The 12,885-nt window shown below is 43.7% G+C and overlaps 1 protein-coding gene and 2 long non-coding RNA genes across 10 annotated transcripts in view; 1 reads left to right on the top strand and 2 right to left on the bottom strand.

Moving 5' to 3' along the window:
- LOC118511175 (tyrosine-protein phosphatase Lar) overlaps positions 1-12,885 on the top strand; it is a 242,242-nt gene that overhangs the window by 54,457 nt on the left and 174,900 nt on the right. For all 8 annotated transcript variants that reach the window (XM_036053921.1, XM_036053928.1, XM_036053924.1 and 5 more), the window contains one exon: positions 7,504-7,549. The gene's annotated coding sequence lies outside the window, so the exon portion shown is untranslated. The remainder of the gene's footprint in view (positions 1-7,503; positions 7,550-12,885) is intronic.
- LOC118511177 overlaps positions 3,091-12,885 on the bottom strand; it is a 39,598-nt gene continuing 29,803 nt past the window's right edge. Inside the window, exon 3 of the long non-coding RNA XR_004906118.1 lies at positions 3,091-5,677. This is a non-coding gene — a long non-coding RNA (uncharacterized LOC118511177). The remainder of the gene's footprint in view (positions 5,678-12,885) is intronic.
- LOC118511178 lies at positions 7,406-8,265 on the bottom strand. Its single transcript, XR_004906119.1, has 2 exons — positions 8,098-8,265; positions 7,406-7,970 (listed from the first exon to the last, which is right to left on the bottom strand). It is a non-coding gene; the product is annotated as an uncharacterized LOC118511178 (long non-coding RNA).

Raw genomic sequence — 12,885 nt, forward strand, 5'->3', positions numbered from 1 at the left:
GATGGTCAAGAAAGGAAGGAAGCGAAAAGATTCCGAATGAAACAATGACTTGTTGGTCGCACTTCCTCGATCGTACGCCGTACCGTGTTGCATATAATGTGTGCTGTACGTGCACTATTTATATGCCTTTGAATGAGACTTTGTAGCCGATTGTTCGTTCGTCTGGCCGGGGTGTTTTTGTTGCTTACGGGTTGTCCGAGGTTTTCGCCTCCGCTCGCGCCCCCCCATCCTTTGGTGAAGAATTTCAAACAAGAAACATTCCTCGGTTTAATTTGGCTCCCGTTGGAGTGCAGAAAAATGTTCTAAATGTACATTCAGCAAATTAGAAAATTTATTTCTTCAACATGCTTCGTCTCACTCGATGCTCTAGGTGCTGCATCGAGAAAGTGAGAGATCTCTTACGTACGGTACCTAGTTCTGACGATGCACTCGTGCTGAAACGGGGCTCGTGTACGTTGCGGGTGGGTAACGCCTAGCATCTCATCTGCCCCACCTATGCAACTACTCCGACAGAAGAGTGGATCGCAATTTGGTTGCACCAGGACGTTGGAAAACCCAGCCCAGCGGAGACGCTCAACAATAGCAACGAAAATAACATGAACAGGAAGCAACAAAGCTGAGTGCTGACGAAATTGCTTTAAACCGGAACGATTAATTTAACCTGATTCTGGGAATATATATTTTTTTGCTGTTGCGAATGTAGGCAACAAACACTGTAGCAGCATACTGTATGGTACACAGTATGGTTGGTGCAGGGAAAAGTGCGCGCGACCAGATTCATCTTGGCGGCAACGACCGAATTTCCGGAAGCCGGATAAATTGATGGTAGCCATTTTTTAATTTCCCAATTACTTTCACTCCGATTGCTTGCTTGCTTGCCTGCTGGGATACTGCTGTGCTGTGCGAGGATACTTAGCTCACCGACGAAAAAGATAAGCTCGTTTGCTTATAATTGTATTGTGTCTTAAGCAGAACATTTCATTGTCATGTTAGGATGGATTGGTTTGAAATTGTTCTTACCTAAAATATGAATGGAATTAGCATGCTTTGATGCATTTGTTTAGCTGCGAACAGTGTTGAGCAAGTTTTGAGCAATTAAATCTTAAGGTTTGTCTTTGCGGGTCTTTAAGTTGGATGTTGGGACTTTCTTCCTCTTCTTTTTTTCTTGTGAGTAGGACACAGCATTATATGATGGAGATCCATCACATTCAAAAGCTCAAACATTCTGTCTAGGCGTTAGATATCTTGAACCATTTGCCTGAATGTTAGGATTAAACAATGAGGTTAACTAATTTTGCATTTGTTTTTAATTTGATCAGTTTGTATCTAGATAGTTGATATCGTAATTTCGTGTGGTAGTAGAAATAGTTGACAGCCGATCACATCACCGTCCACAGTTATCATCTCCAGCATGCCAATCAATGGCATACACAAGAAGCTTCTTAAACATCAAACCACAGCCGAGAAGATCGATAAATGTGTCTGAGGCGGGCTACGGGTAAAACTTAGTCACAGTAAGCCAGAAATGGCAGGCCGAGACCTCTTGAGGTTGTAGTGCCAAGGAAAAAGAAGAAGACACTAGATTTAGATATCATTTATCTGCTGATTATAACCGAATGCTGTTATCGGTTACGATATCAAACGCAATCGCGGACGAGAATAAGGACAGCGATAGACCCCCTAGCGAATGATTTTCATCACCCTATACTCGGTCTGGAGGCCTAGACCAGAGGTCACTACGCTTCTCTTTAAATGCGTTAGAGAGAAAAAAAACCCTGAAACTTAGCGCCATATATTGCAAATTTGTATTTGTACTTCTCAATTATTAACTTCATCTTGGCAAAACTGTACGAGTAGGTCGCAATTGATTTAGTCGGAATGCTAAGACAACGTGTTGAAACTTTAAGGCTAAGAATTGCTTCTTACAATGTCCTACTTAAAATCGTTGGAACACCAATTTATTGTAAGCTTGTTTTGTATATAAGAATTCTGAGAACTTTTTATGTCACTTTACTTTCATTGCCGTAAACGTTCCAGAACCCTGGTTAAGGTTGATTCACAGGAAAAGTCTCTGATGTCTTGGTGAGGAGATCTTGTTTTCTGTGTGAGACCTGTGAGAACTTTGCCGAATCATGACCTAGACCGTATCAGAAGCTGGTCCTTCAAATGGCAGGCCTGGGTTTCGAATCCCACCCGAACCCGCCTACCCCTTCCGCTAGCTGACTGACTTTCTATCGAGCAACGGGTACAATCAATCAAAGAATTCATAAATGCTAGTCCCAGACCAATCGAGGTTGCAGTACTTACAAAAGGAAATGTTGAATTGGGTTTCAATACTGTTTCAATATTTACGATGAAGGTGGTATAAAGGATGGATTTCAAATAGAAAATATAATGTAAGTAAACGAAACGTTGAGCTACGCGCAAGGGTGCTTGCTGCAAGCCGGTCATACTACAGCCTGAGGAATCTTCTCCACTCTAAATAGCTGTCGCAACGAACGAACCTGGGACTGTACAGAACATTTAAAGTTTCAGTACACATAGACGCCTCTGAGACATGGACTCTGTCCAAAACTTACGAAACGCTCTTAGTTACGTTCGAGAGGAAGATGCTCAGAAGGACAATGGAGGAACCGGTATAATGACGAGCTCTACGAACTGCACAGTTTTTTTTAATCGTTTATTAACAGAGACTTTTTTTTTTGTCTCTGAGACCCCATTCGCATCTTTCCTTTCTATGGTGACAAGTGTGATACATCAACAAGAGGTGTACGGTGATCTCATCATTGTGGAGCGAAATAGACTCGCCAGGCTCCTGTGGGCTGTTCATGTAATGATAATGGCACCGGACAGCTCTCGTGCGTAAAGTCTTTTTAGGCCACCCACAAGGACAGTGGAGGTGTGGCTCAAATAGACAAGGAGTGATGGCGTTGCTGTGTCCGCCAGAATTTGAGACTGAATTGGCAGACGATAGCGTTAAACCGCAAGAGCGGAGTCGAGGATTTTTGCGGCAGGCCAAGATAAGAGGCAGAAGAAGAAGCGAAACGAATGTCATCACCGTTTATAATGACAACAATATTAAATGTTAGATATCATGGTTTAATTCAGTTCAACCGTTGAAGTCTCGTTTATTTCAATTTCTCAAGAGAAGTGCAGCACACGTTCGTTGCTTTATCTGTGGTCCTTGTAACTTCCGTTCGAACCATCTATAATTTCCCTGTCTTTACAAACCTCTGACACATGGAATCACGCGGAGTAGATTACATTCTCTGTGTGAACCATTTCTATTGAAGGAAGCTCTTGTTCTCCTCCGACAGAAAGGGCAGTAACGCTTTCATTTTCTAAACGAACAATTACAATAATGGGCGACCGGGTGTACAGCAGTAATGGGAAATGTTTTGTCATTCATACATTAAGTCATTTGCTCATCCCGCTCCACCTGCTTCGCTATCCCATCCGACATCATCATCCGGTGCTTTACGCCACCATGCGTCCGCTTCGCGGATATGTTAAAGCATACTGAAGAAACGTAACGGACCGCGTTCTCCTATCATCGGGAGCGAAAAACGGAGCGCAACAATGAAAAGGGCTGCGTTGCTTGAAAATTCGCCTTCCATCACCTTACTCATGCTTTGCTTAACAATTGCAGAAAGTTGTTTTTTTTTCTCTCTCTGCTGTTCGTAAAAACTCCGGACGTTCGTCATGTTTGTTGTTTATTCTTCCTGGTTGGAGTGCTTGGTACGGAGGTCTCTGCGATCAAACTGTGTTGTTAGTCGATTTAAAATTCCCGGAGGCGAGGCTGTGTGGCAAGGAGCTTGTACGGAGCGCTCATTCGTTTATTTGTTGATGTTTTGTTGCACGCAGGGGGGAACTTTGCTGGTTGTGTGTGTGTGCGTCCGTGAGTGTTTCCCGAATGGAAGATACTTGATATGTATGTAGGTGTGTATGTTTCTTTCCCCTATTGTGCAATATAGCTTTATCTGTTCAGTGTCAGAAGCGTGAGTATACCACTCATTGTAACGGTGTATCCCGGACAGCTTCGAGGCGCAGCATCAGAGGGGAAAAAAGAAAAAAAAAACAAACACACACACAAAGAAGAACACAAATGTTGTCTATTCAAGAATCAAGAAAACAATAGATAGTTAAAACTCTTGGAGCTCATGAAAGCCGGAAGGTTTGGTTTCGGTTGGTGTTTGCGTCGCTCATTTTCGCATATACACGCCATTTTGCGTAAGAATGCAAAAGTAGGAAAGGATTTTTTTGTTGTTGCAAAAGGCCATCTCAACGAGGGTGTCCTTTTTACGGGTGCCCTTCTGTGACGCTGTGACGCTCGCATGTGACGGAGAGACCCGGGATAGACATATTTTGCGGGTTACAATTTTTAGAACATCCGAAGTACTTTTTGTGTCCCGGTTCCGTTCAGTATGTAAGCATGTGTCCGAAAACTGGCAAACGAACCAACCGTAAACGATGAATGGCGGCAGGAAGAAGAGTGATGAAGGCATTCCAGCGACATGCCTGAGAATGGAATTCCTGATGTGAAATCCTTCACACGGATCCTCTCGCATCCTCGTTCATTTCGTCGGACGTTGGTGATGGTGGTGGTGGTGTTGGTGGGGACCACGTTGATGCGAGAGAGTTGGTCCTGTCAAGTTTTCCTTCCCTATGGCGTGGCGTGCGCAGCCTTCACGGTGAACCATTGTTGCTCCTGCTGTTGCGCGCTGTTCTATTGGTTCTGTTTCATTCTATCTCTGCTCGCTCTGCCCCTTGGTTGGCCATTTTTTCGTTTGGTTTGCTAGACGAACGAAGCCTCTCGCTCGTCTCGGTTCCACGATGTCTGCTTATGACGGGTAAATTAGTATCATCTTTCTTCCGGTGTTGAGAACGACGTTCCGACGACGGGGAGAAGTTATAACACAAACAAAACTCCGCAATTCGGTAGTGGATCAACAGAACAGCGGGAATGGAATGGGAGGGGGCAGAATTGGGTTCTGTGGCGTTTACTGTTTTTTGTTTTGTTGTTCGTTCGTTCGTGTGCGGCTTCGACGACGTTCTTCGCCCGAGCTTTTCTCCGTGCTGTGGTGCTTTTCCCCGCTCGCACACTCGGATGGTGATGCCATTTTTCATCAATTAATTACAAATTTATCATCATTCATCGACAGCTGGCGTTGGAAGCGCCGACGCGAGATGGGATGTGGAAGCTGTGCAATTTCACCACAGAGAGTGCGCCGTTGTTGGGCGAAATAGTGCCATGGGGACAGCTTGCGTTTGAGCGCAGAGCGTGGAAGTCACACTCCATGGGTTGGGATGGGGGACGCAGAAATATGAATCCTTTCTGCATGATTTGATCCCAGTTCGGTGTGATCCGGGGAATGGGAGGTTTGTATTTCTTTCCAATGGGTTCATAAACACGACCTTCGGCAACGGTGTGTGTGTACACTGGAAGAGTCGATGGATGGATGGAGGGCATGGGTGCTGGACGGGTAGTAATCACGATGGTGATGGTGATGATGATGGTGATTATGACTCTTTCTCTCGCGCTTTCTTCTCCCATCCACATGGTCGGGTTCGTTCTGGTGGTAGAGTCGCCGACTGGAAGTTTGTTGAATTTAGGCACGTTGAAGTTCTCGTACGCCTGATGGTTGGTGCGTTGCGGTGCGGTAGGCCATCATCATCCCTGCAAAGAGATAAGGGACGAATTAATCAATAGTTATAATTAATGGGGTGTGTACAGAAGTTCAAGCGTCCTGAGAGCCTCATCAGAAAAGTAGCCTTCAGGTGTGTGTGTGTATGTGCGTACGTTCTCGGGATGTGCGTGCGCTCGGGTGTGTGTATTTTCGGGAATATGTAATTTACGGATAATCTGAAGCTGTAATTTCGGCAGGTGGTAATGAGTTTTTGGTGTGCGCGTTCGGAGCATCCGCGCACCGTTTCATAGATGGTATTTATTTACCCCTAGCCTTAATTGTACGACGTGCATCAGATAGACGATGACATTCACTCCATCGAACATGGTTTGCTTGAGTAATTTGATATTGTTTCTGTGTGGCGCAAGCATGCACAGGTGCTGTGTGGGTGGTGTGTTGCTGTAGCACAGTAATTTGAAGTGTGCTAATTTGAACTGTTGGGATGTTCGATAACAGTAGAAGTTCTTTGCGCTATAAAGGAAATAATTTCATTTCACTAAATCAAATAATGATTTAGTGATGTTAAGCTCAGCTTATCTATACAAATCGGATGTGTTGTAAATATTGGCAATTAGATTTCATAATAATTATGCAAGTATGATGCGGAGTGTTGTTATCTTTCTATGGAACACCAACGCTCTAGCCGTTCCCGATGTTTTCATATTGATAATAGAAAAGAGGCATGCTCGATTTGCCTAGAAAACAAGTCTATGCCTTTGCTACAATCTTTTGCTGTGTCATTGCGGTCATATAATGGTGTAGAAGGACATAAAGCAAACTTTATTTCGCTGGTAAACATCTCATACTTGCAAAGCTAAATAATCACAATTCATGATTCATCCTTCTATTCTAATTTCTTCGTGCACTTGAAAAAAAAACACGATTTTATAATAAATTTTCTATTGCATACCTCAAATAAGAAAAACATTCCTGTCGCTTAGCATGTGCTCAGCCGTGAGGTGAGCGTGAGCAAATTCCTTCACTGTGAGAAAGTCCTGCATTCTTTCTTCAGTTCATGCTAGCGCCATCTAGTGAACGACGTTAGCCAAGACACACCGTTTGGATTATGAAACGGTTTATAGCATACGCTTTCTCTCAACTTTGAGCGTTTGGCCGGCAGATGTCGCGAGCATTATGGCATGAGAATCAACTTGGTGTGTGGCTTATTGTGAAGGTAGCTTTCTGTACCTAAAGCGTTCATCTACAACTACTATGGAAAATTTTGGAAAAGCTTGGAGGACACTTTAGTCAATGCGATGGAATATGTCGGAAAAGCTAGAAGGAAAATTTAAGTTGCGCTTACAATTTTCCGAGATGAACAGTGGCTTGTCGGAAAGTTAGCTTGAAGGAAAGTTTTACCACAGTTGTTCGGTGGTAGAGCATTTTAGGGAGTGAAAAAGGCCTTTGCAATTTCCAGTATAAAAGCATAACGTTTATTTCGCCACTCAATGCAAATTATTAAGACGATCTGGGGACCGAAGCTGTGCTTGTCTCGGTCTTCATACGGCAGCAAAGGGCATCGAATCCCGTTCAGACCGTCTTGGCAATCGGGGAAAAAATTGTCTTGGAAGCCAGAAATTGCAGGCTGAGACCACTTGAGGTTGTAATGTTAGAAAATAAGAGTACATTAAGATACAGATAAGTTTTCTGGGTAATGTTGATTGATGTTAAACAATAAATGAGTACTACAAGCAAATAATTAAAAAGATAATGTAACGTTATTGAATTCAAGTTCCGTAAGGTTCCGTTCATGTCTTTATTTTATCAGTAAAATGTTTAAAAATAATATTGATGCAACAACTTTTTCTTCTTTCAGATGACGCGTATCCTTGCAAGTGGAGCATAAGTTGAGACAATGACAGGTAAGCTTTCTTCCCTTTAGAAAAACACCCTGTCACTTATTCTATAGCTATAAACAAGCATTATGAAATCGAATTCCAGCGAATCGGTTCATTTACGGTACAACACAAGTCACCGTATATCACCGTAACAATAGGTCATTGCAGCTTCGTGCCATGTGGCGCTATAAAGAAACATGACAAACGTGCGTATAAAAAAACAACTAGCCAAACCCAACCCCTGACCGATGTGTTCATGTTTTCCGTTGGCAAACGAGAGGAAGATAAATGTTTTCGGACGGCCATTTTTTATCCTTTTCAAATCACGGCGGCCGAGATCCTTTTGCGCTTAGAATTTGTTCCGGTAAAGGCAAGATGGATAATGAGGATTTCGAGGATATTGTGAATGAGGGAATGATACTGTCTGCTGCCCGCTGGAGGGAAACTGAAAAAAAAAAACGCAGCAGAATCGAGTTGATTCCCGTTCCATACGTTGACCATCAAGGTGGTCAATGTGTGAAGCCGAGAGATAAGGATTAATCTTATTTAAAACCGTCTTGCTTTCGGCTCACCGTATTTCATCCCCAATTGCTGGTGCTTTGAGCGATTTTTTCTTTTTGGTATTCTTTCGTGCTCCCCATACAATGGCCAATGGTGTGAAGTGAAGGTGACGCTCGGGAAGCTAGGGAATTGGGACGGTAGAAAAAAAAAACACGAAGCCGAACGTTATAATTTCCCTATTCCCACCTGCCTGCGGTCGTGGTACGGGTTCCCCCCCAGGCTGGATTGTAGTGAAGTGCTGGTGCTGCCGGTGTGCTAGAGTGGCCAGTTGGCTGTCATCCTGGTTCTGGTTTTGGGTTTATGGAGCGAGGAAAATCTTCGGAAATTTATTGCAAACCATCGTCCGTTTCTCTTTTGGGGAGGGTGGCCGGTCGCCACGGTTTGGAGTGGAGCCCGTGCATGGTGGTTCCGTGCGCAGCAGCGTTCGCGGTAAAGGTGTTGGTGCGCTAGCGAACCGCTACTTTGTGGCAATTTTCTTCCGATTGCGGATTATTGAGCCGTTCCGGAAATGGTCCCCTTGCCGTCGTGCGCGCGTGCTTCTGGCGACCGAAAAGTGGTCGGATCTGTGGAGCGAGGAGACATTCGATGAGTGAAACTAACCGTTAGTCTACCGGTTGAATCTATTGAGTTGTGCTTATTCTTAGCATGGGCTCCAATTTTCGGCTGTATCTTCTCTTTGTGGGTGTGTGTGGCGGTATGGAATTTTTTGCGATTCGCTCTCGGGCGTCAACGTTTTGCTTTGAGGGCAGCAGCTGCTGTGCTTGGACGTTCCAGATGGACGGTTTGTGCATGCTGGTTTTTTCTTTTTGTGTGTGTGTGTGTGTGTGTGTTTTTTCGGTGGCTTTTTTCCGGTGAAACATGTTAGCTGTTTTGGCGCAGTTTTGATAGGAATATAACAGACTGCTGCGAGTGTGCTTTTTCCGTGTTTTTTTCCCACCTCCACCAGCTACGGTTTCATGTTGAGTATCTAACGGTGCGCATTTGGAATAAAGGAAGTGTTTGTGGCGAAACAAATTTATCTTCCTTTTCTTGGAACACATTTCCAACGTCCAAAAACGGCGCGTGGGAACGACGAATACCGAGGGCTGGATTTGGTGGAATACGGTCCTCTGTTCCACCGTATCCGCATTGCACGCCTGACAAATTTATGTGTTCGATCCGTGAAGCTTTCGGATTAGTGCATGGATTAATCATAGATTAGTCAAGTGCTCGAGAACATCTGTGGCTTTTTTTATTGTTATCGAGCTCTCAGCATCGTCGTCTCGACGCTGTTTGGCAGTAGCGTCGAGCTGAAAGGAGTGAGCTTTATGCTTTAAAGTGGTATAGTTCTAGCAAGCATGAAACGTATGGATAGATGTTTATGGGGGTTTTGTAGAGATACGATCGGCACTTGGTACCAGCAGTGGCATGGTCTGAGTAGAGTGTTTAAATTACTTATATGTTGTGTTTATTAGAATGTGTTTATGGTGCAGATTTTATTGAATGGCGAACATTGGAGACACGTTTCTACACCGTACTAGCTTCGTCCATCGCGACATCTCCCACGAAATCAACTGAGCGTTTTCCTCTAGAAGGGACCAAAAGGATTTCGTCACTGGAAGTACTGTGATTTAAAATTTTCTACGAATATTTCCTTGCGCCCGTCGCTATAGCTCTTATGAGTCCATATCTCAGAAAGGTATACGAGAACTGGAATTATAGATGTGCTATACATTCGCAGTTGCTTTCGCCGTGACAGATGTTTTGAGTTAAGAAGAATCTTCAGGATATCGTTGAACAGGCTGGCAGTAACTTGACTTGACCGAAGATTAATGAAATTTTGGTCTACTTCAATGATGCGATCGTCTATTTGTACATTGCCCCTTTGTCGGTCAGTGTGTTGACAGGGCAGCCTACAAAGATAAACTTCTGGTACATAGCAGAACCTTAAACCAATATTTTCAACCAATGTGTATGCCACACCAATGGGTGTGTGAGTATACTGGAACTATAAATTTTATATTCAGTCTCAGCTGGAACCGTCGCTACAGGCGTTTTGTGCGGAGAAGATTCCTCAGTATGTCAAAGGACCGGCTGTCAGTAAGTACCATTGCGCGATTAAGTAAAGATTGAGCTTCAAACCAAAAAGGTTTGTGTCATCCGTACATGTCAAGATCAGGGATCGACTTATAGATGATGGACCCCGAAGTCTCCAGTTTTGAATATCGGATGACACTTTCTAGTGCCAGGTTGCCAGAAGGCAAACCAATTTTCCCTGTCTTCTTGGTGGTCTCCTTGGTGGTAGCAAAGTAGATTGAGAGTTTTCCTGATATTCCTGATAGCCGTTGTTATTCTTACAAGGTTGGTAAGCTTGTCTGGAATACCTCTTATCTCTTTGTCAAAATCCTGTAAGAGATATTGAACGCCATGGTATAAACGCCGCGGTATATAGGACTGATGATGGCCCAATTTCATTTAGAAGCTATCGATTCGCCATGACACAATGGATTTGTAATTTTTGAACGTGAAATGCAACAGTATCTACTGTGTAAGTCTTCCACCAAAACAACTACATGTATGAAACCCGTATGTTCCGTTTCGCGTTCGTTGAGCTCTTCCAGTGGCAATACAATCACAGTTCAATTTCTCTCGTTAGGTTTTATCGTGGTTTATCGTTACGCTGTTAATCAAGAGAACCATTAATTGAAAAACACATATTACAGATGAAATTAAACAAAATATAAATCGATGTATTCAACGCAACGATTTAGATTGTAAAAGCCATAAAAAACCGGCTTTTCACAAAAAGAAAAAAATAATTCCATACGTTCCATTTTTCGTTGAGCACCACTAAGTTATTGCAGTGCAACAGTGCCTCCGGCGCCAAAAATTGCAGGTAAACAGTACGCAGTGAATGCTCAAAAACACACACACGACCCAAATCATCTGCATAACTACAACAATAATCCCTAATTCATTAAAACAACATCACGGGCAGCTAGAGAGGTTAGGCAAAAAATGTGTCGGGCACAAATTGTGGTGTATACACAGCACGCAAACATTTCCACGCTCATTGATTGGTCGTGAAAATATTCATCATCATCATCATCATGGGCAGTGCAACACAGCGCGCCTGCACGTATTGATGATTCCGAGCTACACAGGGCTTTTGACACATCTATTAGCTCATGGTGGCTGTACAAGAGGATCAATTCTCCCGAATACAGTGCCACCAGAGTGGACGTGTATGTGTGTAGGTACGTGTATGTAAAAGGCTTAACCTAATGCTTGCTGCAATATATTCAAAATTTATTAATTTGCTGGTTATGCCTTATTGCGGTTTCCGAATAGGATAGGTAGAATTGGTAGAACGGTAGCGCCTGCCGGTTGCTGCTTTGTGCCCTTGGGTTGAAGTGCGCTTCACTTAAGCTGGGTGAGCAATGTTGTCCAAATTTGCCCATTGGTTTTTGCAACCGACGTGCATGTAGCTTTATTTGCTTAAATATTTCGAACATCCTCTCTGTGTGCCCCCAGCTGCAAACTGAAGCCCCCATTACCCAGTTCGTGGCACCGTCGTGTACGTGAGCGTTTCAGCAAAGTGCATGCAGGTTCGATCGGGTGTGTACCGAGCTTTCGGTGGGCTCGGCCACGGTTCCGTAACCATCGAATGGGATGGGATATTTTTGGCTTAATAATAATGGGCACCATTTGTATTCTAATCACCTCCTAGCCAGTGCTCACAGCTTCACCGTGCCGTGGTAATGTGTAGCAGTGTTCCAGCGAGGGCTGGCTGTGTTGCACTGCACCGAAACTAGCGATTTAGGCTGTAGGCTGTAAAGAGCATAATTTTCACCTGGAACTCTGTGTATGCGATGATCATAATGTGACCCATGGTACGTGAAACACACCTCGCTCTCTCTCTCTTTCTCCCTGCCTGCTGCCCCTTGGATATCACGGTATCATATCGCGTGGAAATCTCAACTCGTCGTGTACACCCAGTCACGACTGCTGAAATCGGCTCGATATGATGGGATCTTTCGATGATATCTTTTTCTCATCTCCCGGCAAACCCCAAAACCCCCGCCACGTGTGATGTATCGTAATGGGACGGTGTGCGATGGTCGATAGCGTTTTGTTAAGCACAGGCAGCAACACTGCGCTCCCGATCCCGTAGGACTGTGATGGTACATTTATTATTTGTTTTATGTGCAATGAGGATTAGATTAATTTGGGCTCATTTATCATAGCGTGGCGGGATGGGGGATGCCTCCTTTTTTTCGTTTTGTCGGAAGCAATCACCACACGCTGGATGGACGATATGTCGCTTACGGTAGAGTATGGATGTGATGCGAGATGTTCAAATTGCTCCCCGTGGGATATTTTTTCCTCTCCCTCCATCAAATCGTTTCGGCAGGGCAAAGTTGGGGGATTAAGGTTGTATATATGAATTATAGAGTGCCTGTGCGGTGTTAGTTTTATGGCTGTATCATCTGTTAATATCAATTACAGCTCAATGAAAAAAAGATTACTAAATTGCGGAGCTCATACATCGTATTTTTGAAGATAAGGAAACCAACATGACCTTTCATCATTGGCGAGATAATCAAGGCCATGCCGAGGTTCTCTGTACAATAGAAAATATTTATTTCACTTTTAAAATAATTTTAAGTTAAATTTAAGATATTTTTATCGATTGAATTTCGAAATTAATGACTACCATCCTTTCTGTAGCCACTCGCTACACGCTATGGCGTGTGCGAAGAAGAACAGCAAAGGATGAATAGCTCATAAAGTCAAGTTGTGAAAATCAATTTCGCGCG

The sequence above is a fragment of the Anopheles stephensi genome, chromosome 3 (genome assembly GCF_013141755.1).
Source record: "Anopheles stephensi strain Indian chromosome 3, UCI_ANSTEP_V1.0, whole genome shotgun sequence".
NCBI classification, from domain to species: domain Eukaryota; kingdom Metazoa; phylum Arthropoda; class Insecta; order Diptera; family Culicidae; genus Anopheles; species Anopheles stephensi.